Consider the following 20,642-nt stretch of genomic DNA (forward strand, 5'->3'; position numbering starts at 1 on the left):
ATGAGGGGATTTAGGGCCCTGCTCTTTCAAGCTTACAATCTAGGAAGTAGGGGATGGTGGCACAGGAGGAGATAGCTGTGTGGGATGGAGTGGTAGGAAGAGTGGAGGAGGTCGGTCAAGTTAGCAGGGGGTGGGGTAGGCTTCCCTGAAGAGATGGGTTTTCAGGGTGCGCCTAAAGGAGAGGAGAGTAGGTGATAATCTGATGGGTTGGGGCAGGGAGTTCCAGAAGATGGGTGACACCCTGGAGAAATCCTGGAGGCGGGCGTGGGAGGAGGAGACCAGGGAACTAGAGAGAAGGAGGTCTTGTGAGGAGCGGAGTGTGCGTGCTGGGTGGTACTTGGATATTAGGTCAGTGATGTAGTTCGGGGCAGTATGGTGGACAGCTTTGTACGTCAGTGTTAGGATTTTGAATTTGATCCGTTGCGCAATCGGAAGCCAGTGGAGGGATTGGCAGAGGGGGGTGGCGGAAATGGAGCGGTTGGAAAGGTGAATGAGTCTGGCAGCCGTATTCAGGATCGACTGAAGCGGGGATAGCCAGCGGCGAGGCAGGCCAGTGAGGAGGGAGTTGCAGTAGTCGAGTCGTGATATGATGAGGGAGTGGATGAGCTGTTTAGTGGTTTCTGGGGTTAGGAACATGCGGATTTTGGCGATGTTGCGGAGGTGGAGTCTGCACGAGTTTGTTAAAGATTGGACTTGGGGCTGGAAGGATAGGTTGGAGTCCAGAATGACACCAAGTACTCTGGCCTGCAGGGCGGGTTTGATATTGGCGTTGTTGGATGTGATGGAGAAGTCAATGGGGGGTGGTGTCCGGGCTGGGGGGAAGACAAGAAACTCGGTTTTGGAGAGGTTCAGTTTAAGGAAGTGGAGTGACATCCAGTCTGATATGTCGCTCAGTAGGTGTGTGATTCGGGCAGAGACCGAGGGGGTGAGGTGGGGGGTTGAGAGATAGATTTGTGTGTCGTCGGCATAGAGGTGTTTATATCTTTCTCCTCTGCAAGGACAGAATGATACAATGTGGTTCATTTACTGAAAGCAAATAGACTGCACTTTACAAGTGCAGTTTCTCCAGAGCTTAGTAAATGAGGTAAAGTTTTACTTTACAAAAAACACCCAAGGAAAATTTAAAAAAAAAACTGTATTTTTGCTTGCACATGATTGGTTGATGGAAGTTAACAGAGCTTTCCCTCATTTACTAAGGGCTCATGTACACTGCAGCTGCTAAACTGACGTTCAGCTGTTCAGCATTTTTTTCAGCAGCCCCTGAACTCTCCCTAATGTTTTCCTATGTGTCCATGTACACAGTCATTTACAGTCGTTTACAGGCAGTTGAGTTTACAGTCGTTTTTTTTAACGCACCAAACTTGCATTCAGGAGTAGATTTTACCAGTGTTTCAAACGCCAAACACTTTTAAAAGCCTCTAAACACTTGAAACCCGGTTAACCGCGTTTAGAAGCGTTTGCGTTTAGAAGCGTTTTTTAACTGTTCCATATCCAGATGCTGCCCAGAGCCTTTTTTCATCATCAGAAATGCATGCAAAGCCTTTTCCATGTATTCAAATGGACCCGGTACACCAGCGCAGTCAGTTCCAGGTTTCACATAAAGGAATAAATGGTAGAATGTGCTGCATTATGCTCATGATGGGATCCATAGTGAATACAACCAGAAAAGACAGGTCATCTCAACACATACTGCACTCTCTGCTTCTGCTCTCTCTATTCCTCTCAAAATGTCTGAAATAGTTAATTATTTACTATTTTTCAGTGCATTCTGGGCATTTGGGAAGGTCTCCTGAGGTTATCTTTTAAAAATATGTCTAAACGCAAATGTGCATAAACGCGGTAAGCTACACTGACGTTTTTAACCTACATTTTCCAGCAGTCAGTTTCCATCGTTCAGAAGAGTTTTCCAAACGCCCCGCGTACATGAGCCGTAAGCTCAGCCAGTGTTGATGGAGGAATCCCTCCCGCTGCACTATTGTATTCTGTCAGCAGGAGGTTTCTCTGCCATCAGAATACAATCCGAATACAATGATCACTGGCGGCTATAGCCCCTGGGAGGGAGTAAGAGAGAGAGAAGGTGTGATCACACAATAAAAACCCATCAGGCTGGTTGTACTGAAGTCGAATAAATTGATTTCAGTACAACCAGCCTGCCTATAGATGGATTGAATTTCGATCTGTCTGTGGCCAATGTAAGAGAAAGGGGGATGAGGTGGGTAGGGTGGTGTCATCCCAATATGGGCAGAAGTAGAGGCTCAATGTGTAGCCACAGCCTTGGATCCAAGTAACACAGAGACCAATTTAGGGATTCAGGGAGCATTTTTAGGAAAATTCAGGTTTTCACTTAGTTTTTCTATTTGCCTCCCTACCCCTATTCCATTCTACAGTGTTTTTTTCCTTTTGTGTTGCTTTTTCCATTTTATACTTGCGTATGTCTAGTTTACACAAATTCACTCACCCCCTCTCTCTCTCACTCATTCTCCCTCTCTCACCCCCTACCACCTCTCTCTTACCCCCTTCTCTCTTTCATTCCTCCTCTCTCACCCCCCACCACCTCTCTCTGACACCTTCTCTCTCTCTTACTCCCTCTCTCACCCTCCACCACCTCTCTGTCGCTCCCCACTCTCACTCTTGCCACTCCCTTACCCTCTTACCCCCATCTCATTCCCCCCTCTCTCACCCCCCCCCCACCACCTCTCTCTCACCCCCCCCCCCACCACCTCTCTCTCACCCCCTCTCTCTCACCCCCCTCATCCTCCTCTCTCTTACCCCCTCTCTCTCATTCCCCCTTTCTCACCCCCAACATCTCTCTCTCACCCCCCCCCCTCTCTCTTACCCCCTCTCTCTCCCTCACCCTTCTCTCTCATCCCCTCTCTCTCTCTTACCCCCTCACTCTACCACCCCCTCTCTCTCTTATCCCCGTCTCTCTCAGGTGCCTTTTGGCAAACTCCAGGCAGGCTGCCATTTGCCATTTATTGAGGAGTGGCTTCTGTCTGGCCACTCTACCATACAGGCCTGATTGGTGGAGTGCTGCAGAGATGGTTGTTCTTTTGGAAGGTTCTCCTCTCTCCACAGAGATATGCTGGAGCTCTTTCAGTGTGACCATCGGATGTTTGCTTACCTTCATGGCTAAGGCCCTTGATCTCTCATTTTGGTCGGGCGGCCCGCTTTAGGAAGATTCCTGGTGGTTCCAAACTTCTTCCATTTACGGATGATGGAGGCCACTGTGCTCACTGTGACCTTCAATGCTGTATAAATTGTTTTGTACCCTTCCACTGTTAACTGTGGGACCTTATATAGACAGGTTTATGCATTTCTTAATCATGTCCAATCAACTGAATTTCCCACAGGTGGACTCCAGTCAAGTTGTGGAAACATCTCAAGGATGATCAGTGGGAACAGGATGCACCAGAGCTCAATTGTGAGTGCCATGGCAAAGGCTGTGAATACTTATGTACATGTGGTTTTTTTCGATTTTTATTTTTAATAAATTGCAAAGATTTCAAAAAGAACTTCTTTCACGTTGCCATTAAGGGTTATTGTTTGTAGAATGTTGAGGAAAAAAATGAATTTAATCCATTTTGGAATAAGGCTGTAACATAACAAAATGTGGCAAAAGTTAAGTGCCGTGAATACTTTCTGGATGCACTGTATATCATAGTTTGTAGACTTTTTTTTCACCAAAGGAATGTATCAGAATACGTTTTGGCCTAAATTTATGAAGAAAGTTTATTTATTTGCATAATATTTTATAATTTTTGTAACAGAAACTAAGAAAAACATTTATTATCAAAATTCTTGGTCTTTTTTCCTTTATATAGCAAATTAAAAAAAACAATGGTGGTTAGACATGTGACATGTTTTCGTTTTCCATTGAATTAAAAATGTTTCCAATGGATTTGAAGTATTGAAATAGAAATTTGAATACATTTTTTTGTAAATAAAGACTGACTGTGTTTTTATTTATTTTTGACACTTTATGGGTGAATGAGTAGTGTTACAATGTACCCCATATTCATTCACATGAGGGGGGTGAGATGTCGGGGCCACCTTGTTAAAGGGGGCTTCCAGATTTTGATAACCCCCCCTACCCACAGACCCCCACAACCACCACCCAGGATTGTGGGGAAACGAACCTTGTCTCCCATGTTGGGGGCATGTGGCCTGGCATGGTTCAGGAGGGAAGGGGGTGCTCTCTCATCCCCCCTCTTCCTTACCTGTTGGGCTGCATGCTCAGATAAAGGTCTGGTATGGATTTCGGGGGGACCCCACGCTGTTTTTTTTCTTATGTCAGCGCTGGTTTGTTTATATTCTGCTGTCAGTGGGGAATCCAGCTGGGAGCAGTTGAGTCTTGGTTGTCAACACCTTCCCGCCCAGACTATAGCAGATTGATGGCCAGGCGGGACACTCGCCGTTGTGACTGGGCGTCATATGACGTCCTATCAAAACGAGGTGCTCACGCGGCCTTGGTGCCATGCAGCCACATGATCTGTCACTGGCTGTGTCCACGGGATACAGCCAATGATATATAACTACACCGGCCCGTTGCCAATGTCATGTGACTGCTGTGACCAATCACAGCAGATCACATGTCAATTGTATACAATGGATCCAAGGAACAGGGCCCTCCTAACCCTCTTGTATTGATCTGTATTGTTGCTGTATTGTCTCCCTTTATATTGTAAAGCGCTGAGCAAACTGTTGGCGCTATATAAATCCTGTATAATAATAATAATAATGGATGGCTTCCTGTCATGCCATCCATTGTATAAAATTATGTTGTTAGCTGTGACTGGTCAAGGCAGTGACATGATACAGACAGGGCCAATCACAGCCTATCTGTATCATGTGAACAGCTTTGCCCAATCACAGCTAATCACAGCAAAAGACTGAATGAATCAGTTCCATTCAGTAACAATGATTGCACATATCAATGAAATACATTGGTATTAGCAATCATTTATAAACAATTTGCAAAATGTTATAACCGAAACAAAGAAAAGTGCATTTTTTTCAAAAGTTTCAGGTTTTTTTGTTTTATTTAGTTTCAGGTGTTTTTTGTTTTATTTAAAAAACTCAGTCGTGATTAAATACCACCAAAAGAAAGCACTATTCGTGTGAAAAGAATTATAAAAACTTCATATGGGTACGGTGTTGCATGACCGCAATTGTCATTTAAAGTGCGACAGCGCTGAAAGCTGAAAATTGGCCTGGACAGGAAGGGGGTATAAGTGCCTGGTATTGAAGCCGGCAGGCTGGCCCACTCCCTAACATCCAGCTATTATCGCATTAATTCAGATCATCCAATTCATTAGGATGCTTCTAACATCCAAATGAAACAAATCATTTTTGTTATTTCATTAATGTTTAATTCATATTGGTTGAAATTCATTCCTGTTGTATTTGGAAATTCGGATACATCTGAATTTCCGAATAACAAACATTTCATTTGAATTTCAATTTGAAATTAAACCACACATGTCTAGTTGTGGTTAAGGGCTCATTCAGATGGGAGGTTAGAGCAATCCTCTGTACAGAGTGCTTGTGGATCCATCTACACCACAAAAAGCTGTGTTGGGATCCATGCACCCGCTCCTGCCCGCATATGTCGAAGTTTGACATGCTATTGTGTCCGTGCCAGCGCTGCACACGCATCTGCTTCTGTGACCTGCCTGCATGTAACTTCGAGGTGGAGGGTTGGTGCGGGTTTTCTTCAGCTGGCTTCAAAGGGAAAGCGGTGAGCTGGAAGATCTTTGCTCGGTTAAATATTGTGAACAGCAGGGGACACATTGAGGTCTATCAGAAAAAAAAGAGTACCTGTCACCTGCCCAATGCTATCATATTTATTTATTTCAGGTACTTATATAGCACTGTCAATTTAGGCAGCACTTTACATATATATTGTACATTCACATCAGTCCCTAACCCTCAAGGGGGGTACAATCTAAGGTCCCTAACTCACATTCATATACAAGGGCCAATTTAGACAGGATCCATTTAACCTACCAGCATATTTTTGGATTGTGGGAGGACACCAGAGTACCCGGAGGAAAGCCACACAGGCACAGGGAGAACATGCAAACTCCAGGTAGGAAGTGCCGTGGCTGGGATTCAAACCAACGACCCTAGTACTTCCAGGTGGAAAATACTAACCAATATTAACCCCTTGTGATAGCAATCAAGTAAAAATAAATAAATGAAAGAAAAAAAAGGTTAAAAACAAAGAAAATGGAGAAATAGAAAAAGGGTGCACCGACCTAGTGCATTATCGTTTAAAATAATTTATTGAAGAAACAAAATAGGTATCATACTCACAATGGACATATTAACACAGGCATGTCAAACTGAACAAGATGTATGATCCAAACAACATCTGAGTCCATACGATGGAACCCTGGATGACCAACTGGCTAACGCGTTTCGAGGACACAACCTCTTCCTCAGAGCCAAGGTTCTGATATGTATGATACCTATTTTGTTTCTTCAATAAATTATTTTAAACGATAATGCACTAGGTCGGTGCGCCCTTTTTCTGTTTCTCCATTTGTATCCTGACGAATTTTCAACATGAGAGCAATAATTCCAGCACAAGAGCTCCTGGTTAACTCTAAACTGATGAGCTGTAAAGGCTTTTAAAGCGTCACCTATGGAGATTTTTGGGTAGCGTAGGTTTTTGTGATATCACGGGAGCATGCAATTTTAAGACTTACCATGTTTGGTATCTATTTACTCGATTTAATCATCAGGGCACTGATGATCAGTGCCGATCCCTTCGATGACAATTGCTGGTTCTCAGCAGTACTTTCCTCACGCTGTGACAGCATGTGGAAAGTGCAGCTGATAACCGGCAACTGTATTTACCCGTGATCTGCTGTGTCATTGGACACAGCTGATCACATGGTAAAAGCGCGCCATGATTGTCTGTTTACCGTATCACGTGATCAGCTGTGGCCGTAGGACTCAGCGATCAACGGTGGCGCCGGGTGCTAGCCGCTGGGGGCGTGTCCTGGAATGACATCCATGGACGTCATCCCAGGATTACACAATTACGCTGTGGCCGTCCTTCGGCTATAGCGCGATTGGGAACCGGTTAAAGGCTTGGTCGAATTTCTAAATCAACGGTGGCACCATCGGATTACAAAACGCACAAAATTTCTTATTTTCCAAGTAAAATTTGTTCGGAATTTGACCCATGTATGGCCTGCATAAATCTTTCATAATAGCACACTATGACATTACCATGCAGGGGAAAATTATTATTATACAGTATTTATATAGCGCTAAAAGGTTTGCTCAGCGCTGTACATTATAGTGGGGGACAGAACATGAGACAATACAGTAACAATACAATACACGAGGGGTTCGAGGGCCCTGCTCCTTGGAGCTTACGGTCTAGGAGGGGGGGGGATAGTGGTACAGGAGGAAGTGGCTGTGGGGGATGGAGTGGTAGAAGGAGAGGAGGAGATCGGCTGTTAGGTGAGGCTTAGGTAGGCTTCCCTGAAGAGATGGGTTTTCAGGGTGCGCTTAAAGGTGAGGAGGGTAGGTGACAGTCTGATGGATTGGGGTAGGGAGTTCCAGAGGATGGGGGAAGTCCTGGAGAAGTCCTGCAGTCGGGGGTGGAGAACAGGGAGCTAGAAAGTAGGAGGTCTTGTGAGGAGCGAAGATTACGGGTTGGGTGGTATTTGGGTATCAGGTCGGTGAGGTAGCTTTTTTTTTAGGTTATTACCACTTTAAGTAATTTTATTTTTTTAAAAAATGAAGATTTCTACATGTGTGCCAAGTATTTCATGAATTTAAAAAAAATGCTCATTGATGATACACAGTGCTTTAGAAAATAAAATGCCATCCAGTATTACATCTCTGCTTTAAGAGAAAACAATCTGTATTGAACACAAATGGAATACATTGTGCAGAGTACAGTCCAGCTTCCATCTTACTCCATAAATAAACATCCCATTGTCAGGAAGAAGGTGAATCCTGTGTTGTATTGACCCTGGGATCAGGGTGGACACACCCAGCCAATCACCGCGCTGCGTGAGTGTGTGGGCAGGGCCTCCTTCTTCCTCTGTGTGCTTCCTCAGCTGAAGCCGTCTCCATGGCCACGGAACTCTGTGTATCCACGAACAAGAAACAGGAGGGGCGGGGCCAAGCTGACCGCCACCGTCTTCTGCCTATCAGCGCGCTGCGTTCTCCCTCATGGCCCAATGAACAGAGAGAAAACTTCGAGTAAGGGGAGGTCTTCTTCCACCTGTTGGGTGAGAGCTGCGTCCATAGTTTCAGGAGGAAGGCTCCGGAGAGTGTTAGGAGGATCCTCACCCAGGACCGGGAAGGTGATATTATTATTAGTATTGATCTGATACGATCCGGCCTCTGTATACTAGACTTTGTTATCACTTCTATGTCACTTCTGTATAGTATGAAGTCTGGATGGCAGGGATGTGTATGGGTGGGATATACTACTGGACTATATACTGGGGGTAGAGGTGTCACATATGTAGGATATATAATATATTCTCCACTACTCACTAGATATATCATGTTAGAAACCCAACAGTGCTGCTTCCCATATATACAGAGGAACCATCTATAGGAAATACATGGAGATGATTGAATTTACTTATAGAACATAGAGTAATGATGTCACATATATATATATGAGGGGTAGTGATGTCACTATATAAAATGTATGGAGAGTAGTGATGTCAATATATAAAATATATGGAGAGTAGTGATGTCACCTATATAAAATATATGGAGAGTAGTGATGTCACCTATATAAAATATATGGAGAGTAGTGATGTCACTATATAAAATGTATGTAGAGAAATGATGTCACTAGATAACATTTATGAATAGCAATGCTCATGTATAAAAAAATATATGTAGAGTAGTGTTGCCACCTGTATAAAATATATGAGGGGTGGTGATATCACCTGTATAAAATGTATGGAGAGTAGTGATGCCACTATATAAAATATAGAGAGTAGTGATGTCACCTATATAAAATGTATGGAGAGTAATGATGTCACTGGATAACATTTATGAATAGCAATGCTCATGTATAAAAAAATATATGTAGAGTAGTGATGTCACCTGTATAGAATATAGGAAGGATGGTGATGTCACCTATATAATATTGTATAAAGAGTAGCAATGTCATCTATATAAAATATATGGAGAGCAATGCTCATGTATGAACAACACACAGAGAGTAGTGATGTCACCTATATAAAATATATGAGGGGTGGTGATATCACCTTTATAAAATGTATGGAAAGTAATGATGTCATCTGTATAAAATATATGGAGAGTAGTGATGTCACCAATATAAAATATACAAAGAATATATACTGGGGGTAGAGCTGTCACATATGTAGGATATATAATATATTCTCCACTACTCACTAGATATTTTAAATGTTAGAAACCCAACAGTGCTGCTTCCCATATATAAATAAGAGGAACCATCTATAGGAAATACATGAAGATTATTGAAATTACCTATAGAAAACACATGGAGAGTAATGATGTCACGTATATAAAATATATGATGGGCAGTGATGTCACCTGTATAAAATGTATGGAGAGTAATGATGTCACCTGTATAAAATGTATGGAGAGTAGTGATGTCACTATATAAAATATATGGAGAGTAGTGATGTCACTATATAAAATATATGGAGAGTAATGATGTCACTATAAAAAATTTATGAAGAGCAATGCTGATTTATAAAAAAATATACAGAGAGTAGTGATGCCACCTGTATAAAATATATGGAGAGTAGTGATGTCATCTGTATAGAATATAGGAAGCACGGTGATGTCACCTATATAATATTGTATAAAGAGTAGCAATGTCACCGATATAAGATATATGGAGAGCAATGCTCATGTATAAAAAATATATGGAGAGTAGTGATGTCACCTATATAAAATAAATGAGGGGTAGTGATGTCACTTGTATAAAATGTATGGAGAGTAGTGATGTCACTATATAAAATACATAGAGAATAGTGATGTCACATATAAAATGTATGGATAGTAGTGATGTCATCTATATAAAATATATGTAGAGTAGCAATGTCACCTGTATAAAATATATAAAGTGTAGTGATGTCACCTATATAAAATATACGGAGAGTAGTAATGTTACCAATATAAAAATATATGGAGAGTAGTGATGTCACCTCTGTAAACTATATGAAGAGTAGTGATGTCATCAATATAAAATATATGTAGACTAGCAATGTCACCTATATATTTGTAGAGTAGCGATGTCACCTATATAAAATATATGTAGAGTATTGATGTCAATTATATAAAATATTTAAAGTGTAGTGATGTCACCTATATAAAGTATATGGAGAGTAGTAATGTTACCTATATACAAACATATGGAGAGCAGTGATGTCACCTCTGTAAAATATAGGGAGAGTAGCCATGGCACCTATATAAAATATGTGGAGGACAGTGATGTCATCTATATAAAATACATGCAAAGTTGTGATGTCACCTATATAAAATATATGAAGAGTAGTGATGTCACCTATATAAAGATATTATTATACAGGATTTATATAGCGCCAACAGTGTGCGCAGCGCTTTACAATATAAGGGGGACAGTACAATTACAATACATGTCAGTACAGAAGGAATGTGAGGGCCCCGCTCGTGGAGCTTACAGTCTAAAGGTATGCATGGTAGTGATGTAATTTCTATAAAACATAGAGAGGGGTTTTGTCACCAATGTCTAATGTAACCTATACAGTGATGCCATTTCTGTGACGTCTTCTATTTGCACAGTAGGGAGGTTACCACAATATCCATATAAACGTATAGGACCATTATAACAGCATGCTGGGAGGGATGTGTACAGCTATAAATGTAAATGGCTTTATGACATATGATGAGGTCATGTGACCCATCTGTGCACCGTACAATGCAGATAATACCTGGAGAACACTAGGCTTCTGTTCTTTGCTCACTGCTACTGGAGTCTCAGGTATTTGTCTGGATTATAATTCTTCAATAATATTTAACCAAGTCTATTAATCAATGACAGTAATCTGGCCTGTGAATGTACACAGAAACATGACATTACCAAACAAAGGCACATCATAATAAAATAAGCGCTGGTTATTTTATCACACAAATTTGGTGTCAGAATATTTTTTTGTATTAACCTTCTTGCCCTCCGGAGGATTTACCCCCCTTCCTGACCAGGCCAATTTTTGCTGCACTAGTTAACTGACAATTGCACTCAATATACGCAGATTTTATCATAAATTTAAGCCAAGATGTATTTTGCTACATGTCTTTGGTAAAAACAAATCCTAATAAGTGTATAGTAATTGGTTTACAGTGAAGGAAATAAGTATTTGATCCCCTGCTGATTTTGAATGTTTGCCCACTCACAAAGAAATGATCAGTCTAAAAAATCGAATGTTTGGTGTATTGTAACACTGAGAGACGGAATAGCAACAAAAATTTCAAAAGAAATTTATGTCTAACAAATGATGCACTGATTTGCATGTTCATGAGGGAAATAAGTATTTGATCCCCTATCATTCAGCAAGCTTTCTGGCCACCAGGTGTCTTTCATACAGGTAACAAGCTGAAATTAGAAGCAGTCTCTTAAAGGGAGTGGTGCTAATCTCATTTTGTTACCTGTATAAAAGACACCTGTCCACAGGCGCAATCAAACAATCAGATTCCAAACTCTCCACCATGGCAAAGACCAAAGAGCTGTCCAAGGATATCAGGGACAAGACTGTAGACCTACACAAGGCTGGAATGGGCTACCAAACTATCCCCAAGCAGCTTGATGAGAAGGTGACAACAGTTGGTGCAATCATTCGCAAATGGAAGAAACACAAAACAACTGTCAGTCTCCATAGGACTGGTGCACCATGAAAGATCTCACCTCATGGAGTGTCAATGATCATGAGAACAGTGAGGAATCATCCCAGAACTACACGTGAGGATCTTGTCAATGATCTCCAGGCAGCTGGGACCACAGTCACCAAGAAAACAATTGGTAACACACTACGCAGACAAGGATTGAAATCCTGCAGTGCCCGCAAGGTCCCTCTGCTCAGGAAAGGAAATGTCCAGGTCCATCTGAACATCTCAATGATGCAGAGGAGGACTGGTTGAAAGTGTTGTGGTTAGATAAGACCAAAATCGAGCTCTTTGGCATCAACTTAACTCACCGTGTTTGGGGGAGGAGGAATGCTGCCTATGACCCCAAGAACACCATCCCAACTGTGAAACATGGTGGTGGAAACATTCTGCTTTGGGGGTGTTTTTCTGCTAAGGGGACAGGACAACTGCACCGCATCAAAGGGATGATGGACGGGGCAATGTACCGTCAAATCTTGGGTGAGAACCTTCTTCCCTCAGCCAGAGCATTGAAAATGGGTCGTGGATGGGTTTTCCAGCATGACAACAGCCCAAAACACACGGCCAAGGCAACAAAGGAGTGGCTCAAGAAGAAGCACATTAAGGTACTGGAGTGGCCTAGCCAGTCTCTAGACCTTAATCCGATTGAAAATCTGTAGAGAGAGCTGGAAGTTTGAGTTGTCAAATGTCAGCCACCAAACCTTAATGACTTGGAGAGGATCTGCCAAGAGGAGTGGGCCAAAATCCCTCCTGAGATGTGTGCAAACCCGGTGGCCAACTACAGGAAACGTCTGACCTCTTTGATTGCCAACAAGGGATTTGCCACCAAGTACTAAGTCATGTTTTGTGAAGGGGATCAAATACTTATTTCCCTCATGAACATGCAAATCAGAGCATCATTTGTTAGACATGCATTTCCTTTGAATTTTTTGTTGCTATTCTGTCTCTCAGTGTTACAATACACCTACCATTCGATTTTTAGACTAATCATTTCTTTGTGAGTGGGCAAACATTCAAAATCAGCAGGGGATCAAATACTTATTCCCTTTACTGTATGTGAAAGTCAAAGCGTCTACAAACTATGGTATGGATCAGGGATATTGAATTAAAATTCAAGGAGGTCCGGTCACTAAACTTTTGTTCTGGCCGAGGTCCGAATAGGGTGTGCCCATCAGGGTGCCCCCTTATCTTGCCATTGCTCCCCATGTAGTCTGGGCATCCGGGGGGCTCCACGTGACTATCTTTTCCCTCGTAAATCCGAAACTTACATGTATAGTCTGTTGCCTTCTAATAGGTCTTATACATTTTGACCCCATATCTGGCATGCTTGCTGGGGAGAAATTGTTTCAATGCAAGGTGGCTAGAAAAATTAATGAGGGACTAATCAACACAGACGTTTTGCTGGGGAGTATAGACATCTGCAAATTTGTGGTTAAGGTGATTTTGTGGAGCCGGTCAAATTCAGGGTCACCCCGAGGACGACAGAGCGTATTGTCAGTGAAATGCATAAATCGCATTATACTCTCATATCTATGCCTGGCCATGGCAGCAGAGAACACGGCATATGATGAATTGGGTCTGAGGACCAATACAACCGCAATTAATTTTTTTCAGTAATGCCCAATAAATTCGGAAACCGTAATAGGTTTCCATGCAACTGGTTTTGAGCTATCTGTCAGGGTGCTGGTGCTCTCTACAAGTTCGTATTCTGAGCTGGACTCTGTCAGTGAGTCTTCCCCTTTGCTCTCATCTGACATACTCAGAATCCTGTAGGCCTCTTCACTAGTGTACCTTTCGTTGGACATTGTGGCCACTAAATCTATAGGTACCTAGTGCGACTCACAGGAAAAAGAGCAGCTGGCTGATCAGGCCTGATTCTGCAAACACTGCGGTTTTGTGTGCAATGTATCAAGTGACAGTGACCTACTGACACTACACTTGCTGGTGGAGAGGGGGGGGGATAAGCGTAGGGGCTAAACGCAGGTGCTGGGGTTGATTCTGCTAATGCTGCATTTTTGGGGACACTATACTATTGCGAACGCTGGTATAGTGCTGATCTGATCAAAGATATTGATCCGTTCAGACACTACCCACATGGAAGAAAACTAAATTTGAAATACATTTTTAAAATATTCTTTCCAAATATATTGACATATATTTGAAATGCTACAATTTTGGCCATATTCCGTATATTTCAACATATATTTCAATCAAAAAAAAAAATTATATATATATATATATATATATATATATTGCACGTTGAAATGCGTTTTTATTACAAAATACATGAAAAATATTTTTAAAAATACATTTCAAATATACTGTATGCCGTTAACAATACAGATCTACATTTCTGGAATGTATTTACAAATATATGTCACAATAACTTTTTTTATATGTTAAAAAAAAAGAATATATTTAAAAAATATATGTTTTGCAATATATTAAAATATTTCCATATGCAGTGTTTGTTTGTATATATATATATATATATATATATATATTATATACTATATATACTTTATTATATACTATATAAAAGATATACAGTATATTTGAAATATTTTAAAAAATATTTTTCATATATTTTGTAATAAAAACATTTCAAAATGCAGTATATATATATATATTGTAACGGAACTGGACCCCGACTGCACTAGGGTATTTCCGTTAGACTCCCGCTTCCCTGTCTGAACACAGATCCACGGACACCACCACTGACCATACAAGACGAAACAGCACCAGACTCGTCTTAAAACAGAAAATGGACTGCTTTATTTTAACACAGAACCAAGATATATACATTCAAGGGAACAACCCACCTCCCTGAATAAGGACACAGGACGGGGCGAACCAAAGCTAGTAACAAGAGACACACAGCTGACACCCCCCACCAAGCCTAACAGGTACAGGGTGACTTACACATAATATGGATATGGGGAGCTGAGACAGAGGTCTCCCCACCTCTCCAAAGGGGGCTGTGTTCCATGGGCCCCACCCAAAGTCACTCCCATCACACACACACACATATATATATATATATATATTGAAATATATTGAATATGGGCAAAATTGTAGCATTTCAAATATATGTCAATATATTTGGGAAGAATATTTTAAAAATATATTTCAAATATATTTTTCTTCCATATGGGTATACTAGCAATGGAGGTTTATCGTGTTTGTGAGCGTGTTCCTAGCAATCAAGGGGTTAAATGTGATGACTGATGTAGTGGCGGGCAATGTGACGCCATCTGGGAGGGATGCTAACTGACGCTAACGCTGTCTGAAGTCGCCTGTGACACTAATACAATGATCAGTAAAAAAATCTGTACACTGTACTAATGACACTGGTGACAGGACAGTGAAGGGGTTAACTGGGGGGCGATCAGGGGGTTAAATGTGACCTATCAGTGCTTTTACTATCTCAGCATAGTGCTTTGACTCACATGGATCTACTTTCTTCTCTCTCTGGAACAGAATGTGCTCCAGGGTAAGATGATTGCATCATTTCCTGTGTGTGTAATGTAAACACAGGCACAGGAAGATCTGTGATAGGGCACTGATCACGCAGCAGATCCAGTCCGAACATCACTGGCCTGAATCCGCTGACTAATCGGTGCTGCACTGAAACACAGCACCGCCAGGTCAGCGGGCGCATGTCTGCACCCCCTACCCACAACCACGGCTGGAGCGTGGATCACGTCTTTATACGAGATTTTGCGCAGGGAGTCTGCCTGTAGCAGTAAACCTGTTATAGGTCAGAGCTTAACTGGTTAAAGTAGAGGCAAACACAAACTGGAAAACGTTTAGATTCCTGAAGCACTATCTATCATAAATAATTGACTTTTCGTTTAGAAAAAACGTTTTTTCACCTTATCCTTAATCCGTTTGGTACCTCAGTACTGCTGATCTTCTGCAGCCTATTTCAGCTACTTCCATTCTACATGCACATGCTGTCCTTGTATATTAACTCCTTCACCTCTAGTATCCAGCACATTAACCCCCTCATTTCCATCCTTCCACTGTATGTGACCTGTACATTAACCCCTTCATCTCCTTCTCCCTCTGTGTATTACCTGTACATTAATTTCCACCTCCATGTTTCAACCACTTTAATACTGGTAAACATTAGATCACCTTGGATGTCTGCATTCCAAAAAGGGGTCATTTTGGGGGTTTTGGAAAAAACATTTTTGATTTTTTTTCCTTATATAATACATTAAAAAAAAAACTGTGTTTATTAAATACCACCAATAAAAAATGCTGTCTGCCTCAAAATAATTATATAAACATATATATGGGTACAATGTTACATGGCTGAGTAATTGTCAATCAAACAGCACTAAAAACATAAATTGCCTGGTAATGAAGGGATATTAGGCTTCCTGCACACGGACAGAGAGAGGCTAAAAATATGTCGAGTGTAAATTTCCAGGTCGTCAGTCAGTAACAGGAATCAGGCCTGATGAACCAGAATATACATGAATAATAAAGTGAAGGTTATAAATTGTATCTGAATTAAATGATGCCAGAACCATTCGCATTGTGTAAACAAACAGTTATATAAACTGTTTTCTCACAGCCAGACTTAAATCTGTGGGTTCACCATTCGATGATCGGAGACAGGTCTGCTTTAGGTAGAAGTAAAGGGTCACCGCAAATTAAAAATGCTGAGCCCATAATGTGCAAGAGTGTGCAACATATGTGAGCATTATAGCACACTTACCCAGCAAAGTGATCCCTTCGATGTCTGCGCCCACATCCATGGCTGGCGCTTTCCTCTTCACCTGGTCTTCTGTGCAAGAGTTACATCCTAAGGTAAAGCCTTATGTTTCGTTTCAAATGTTTCTAAAAAAATCAGCAGAAGGAATGGTGATTCATGGTGAAACATTTAAGAGAAGTGTCCATTTTGCTGGTCTTACCTGTCCTAGTTGAAATCTTCTATCCTCTGCCACCACTACCCCCACAGCATTAATCTTCCAATACTGCGGGGATTCATACAGCCACTGGACATCTAGGAATGGAGGAGGTGAACCTTTCATTTGTCCTTGTGTCCTACATTCACTTTTTATCGATGGAAGCTATAGTAGTTTCTATGATGATTGCCTATGACAGGTCAGGCAGCTACACTATACTGCCAAAAGTATTGGAACGCCTGCCTTTACACACACATGAGCTTTAATGGCATCCAAGTCTTAATCTGTAGGGTTGAATATTGAGTTGGCCCCGCCCTTTGCAGCTATAACTGCTTCAACTCTTCTGGGAAGGCTGTCCACAAGGTTTAGGAGGGTGTCTATGGGAATGTTTGACCATTCTTCCAGAAGCACATTTGTGAGGTCAGGCACTGATGTCGGAGGAGAAGGCCTGGCTCGCAGTCTCTGCTCTAATTCATCCCAAAGGTGTTCTATCGGGTCGAGGTCAGGACTCTGTGCAGGCCAGTCAAGTTCCTCCACCCCAAACTCACTCATCCTTGTCTTTATGGACCTTGCTTTGTGCACTGGTGTGCAGTCATGTTGGAACAAGAAGGGGCCATCCCCAAACTGTTCCTACAAAGTTGGGATCATGAAATTGTCCAAAATGTCTTGGTATGCGGACACCTTAAGAGTTCCCTTCACTGGACCTGAGAGGCCAAGTCCAATCCCTGAAAAATAACCCCAGACCATAATCCCCCCTCCACCAAACTTTACACTTGGCACAATGCAGTAAGGCAAGTACTGTTCTGGCAACCGCCAAACCCAGACACGTCCATAGGATTACCAGACAGAGAAGCATGGTTCAACACTCCAGAGAACACGTCTCCACTGCTCTAGAGTCCAGTGGTGGCGTGCTTTACACTACTGCATCCAATGCTTTGCATTGCTCTTGATGATGTAAGGCTTGGATGCAGCTGCTCGGCCATGGAAACCCATTCCATGAAGCTCTCTACGCACTCTTATTGTGCTAATCTGAAGGCCACATGAAGTTTGGAGGTCTTTAGCTATTGGCTCTGCAGACAGTTGGCACCTTCTGCGCACTGTGCACTTCAGCATGCCCTGACCCCGCTTTGTCTGAAAGTAAAGCTTTGCTGATCTTCTTGTAGCCTTCACCTTTCTTGTGTAAAGAAATGATTTTCTTTCTCAGGTCTTGTGACATTTCTCTTCCATGTGGTGCCATTGCAGCTAGCATGAAATGGGAAGGGGTTTTCGTTGTTAAGCAACACCCTTTTATAATCAACCATCTGCTGGATGCCTGTTTAATGAATAACTAGACTCACCTGTAGTTGAATTCTTGTTCATTAGAATTTTGTTGTCTAAAATTTAGCTTTGCTCCTAAGACTTTCATTGGGGTGTTTTCATTTTTGTCTTGGATGAATTTGTTAGGAAAAATACTTTTTTGTGTGTGCAAATTAACTTAAATTAACAACTTCCCGTCCTGCTGTTGTATATAAACGGCCAGAAGGTGGCAGTGCAGGGGCGGGTGTCCATTTATAAACGGCCTCCCCACCCCCTGTTTGTGATCCGGTGCCCACTGTGTCCTCCGGACAAATTGGAACACCGATCGTTGTACGCGACCTCTGTGCTAGGTCCCGATCATGTGATCACTGATTGGCCATTCAGTGATCACATGAAGAGTAGTAAGCAAGATGTCACTTCTGACATCATTGCTTACTTCTGACATCATTGTTCACACAGTATTTCTCAATGGCTGCAAGAATGCAGCCAGAGAGAAGGAGAAATGTTTGCTTTTACAGCCTTTATGGGTATAAAAGCAATCGGTAAAAAAAAAAAAAATCTTCATAACCCCTTACAAGTAGTACAGTGTGACACTGTGTCAGTGTCAGTGGTGACACTGTACTGCTAGGGTGACAATATGTAAAAAAACAAAAAAAAATTAAATAAAAAAAATGTTTTAAATTATAATTTTTGGTTATAAACTAATTTGGGTTACTTTGTTTTACTAAAAAGATAACTGAATACATTTTGGCCGAGATTTATGAAGAAAGATTATTTATTTGAAAAATGTTATAAGAAAAACACTTTTTTTCTAAATTTTTGAACTTTTTCATTTATAGAGCAGAAGAAATAAAAATCCCAGTGGTGAATAAATACCACCAAAATAAAGCTTTATCTGTCTCAAAAAAATGCTGAACAATTCATATGGGTACAGTGTTGCATGTCCGCGCAATTGTCAATCAAAGTGTGATAGCGCTGAAAGCTGAAAATTGGCCTGGACAGGAAGGGGGTAAAAGTGTCCGGACTGGAAGTGGTTAAATAAAAGATTGATAAGTGGAAGTGGTTAAATTATGTTTGCAATCAATGGCCTGCATTTGTGGGAGTATTTTGTAGTTTAGTGTCCCATAGAAAATGTTGATTCTGAATGCAAAGTAAAGGTTTTCTGACAAATCTGTTGGGGTGTACTCATTTATGCTGAGCACTGTATGTGTGTGTATATATATATATATATATATATATATATATTTACCTGCTCTGCCCGATCCTCCTCTTTTCTGGTTCCCCACTGGTGCGCCTGACTTCTCTTTTCAGTGTGCCACCATAGGAAGCTTTTAGTGTGCCACCATAGGAAGCTGCTTCCTATGGTGGCACACCTGCATGCTCGATCCTGAGTCCATAGACACATACAGTGCGATTCACTAATGTGATACCAATGCAGCAATGGGCAAACTACGGCCCGCGGGCCGTATACGGCCCGGCGGACCTTTTAATCCGGCCCGTGGGGCGTGATACTGTCAGGATGGCTGACAGGATGTGTGTAGGCGGGGCAGCGTGACAAACGTGAGGGGAGCTAGGCTCCTCTCACAGTCCGCCCTGAAGACCAGAATGGCGCAGGAACACAGCGAAAGGAACGCGCGGAGCAAAGGTAAGTGAATTGACACAGGGGGGACTTGGGGACTTAATATGGGGGATGAATTAATATGGGGAATGAATTACTATAGGGGGGATGAATTACTATAGGGGGGATGAATTACTATATGGGGGATGAATTACTATGGGGGATGAATTACTATAGGGGGGATGAATTACTATAGGGGGGATGAATTACTATATGGGGGATGAATTACTATATGGGGGATGAATTACTATGGGGGATGAATTACTATGGGGGATGAATTACTATATGGGGGATTAATTACTATATGGGGGATTAATTACTATGGGGGATGAATTACTATATGGGGGATTAATTACTATGGGGGATGAATTACTATGGGGGATGAATTACTATGGGGGATGAATTACTATATGGGGGATGAATTACTATGGGGGATGAATTACTATATGGGGGATGAATTACTATGGGGGATGAATTACTATGGGGGATGAATTACTATATGGGGGATTAATTACTATGCTTACTATGGGGGAATATTACTATACTTACTATGGATGACACATACACATCATTCATCTACTCTTGGTCCGGCCCCCGGGTCCAATATATGAACCCATTGCGGCCCTCAAGTCAAAAAGTTTGCCCACCCCTGTACTAATGCCTAAACATTTTTTTAACTTAATGCAGGGAATGCGACCTGCTTGGACCTTGAAGAAGGGGGTGTAAGTGGACAGTACTCATTTGTTTTTGTTGCAAGTGCACTAATACAGCTACAATCACCTCGAGCATGATGGAAGATACTGCATATAGCCGTATGAAGAAGCAGTTAGCTAATTGATTGTAATTGTGATTGTAAAAGTGTGTTCTCTTCATCCACATGTAAACTCTCGGGTAAAATCCAGTTTTTT

The 20,642-nt window shown here is 41.7% G+C and overlaps 1 protein-coding gene across 2 annotated transcripts in view; it reads left to right on the forward strand.

Moving 5' to 3' along the window:
• Positions 1–8,265: 8,265 nt before the first annotated feature.
• The window catches only part of CAPSL (calcyphosine like), a 34,723-nt gene continuing 22,346 nt past the window's right edge, over positions 8,266–20,642 (forward strand). For both annotated transcript variants that reach the window (XM_089689430.1, XM_089689431.1), the window contains exon 1: positions 8,266–8,330. The gene's annotated coding sequence lies outside the window, so the exon portion shown is untranslated. The remainder of the gene's footprint in view (positions 8,331–20,642) is intronic.

Source organism: Staurois parvus, unplaced genomic scaffold (assembly GCF_062004578.1).
Source record: "Staurois parvus isolate SC_StPar_1 unplaced genomic scaffold, SC_StPar_1.0 ptg000475l, whole genome shotgun sequence".
NCBI lineage: Eukaryota > Metazoa > Chordata > Amphibia > Anura > Ranidae > Staurois > Staurois parvus.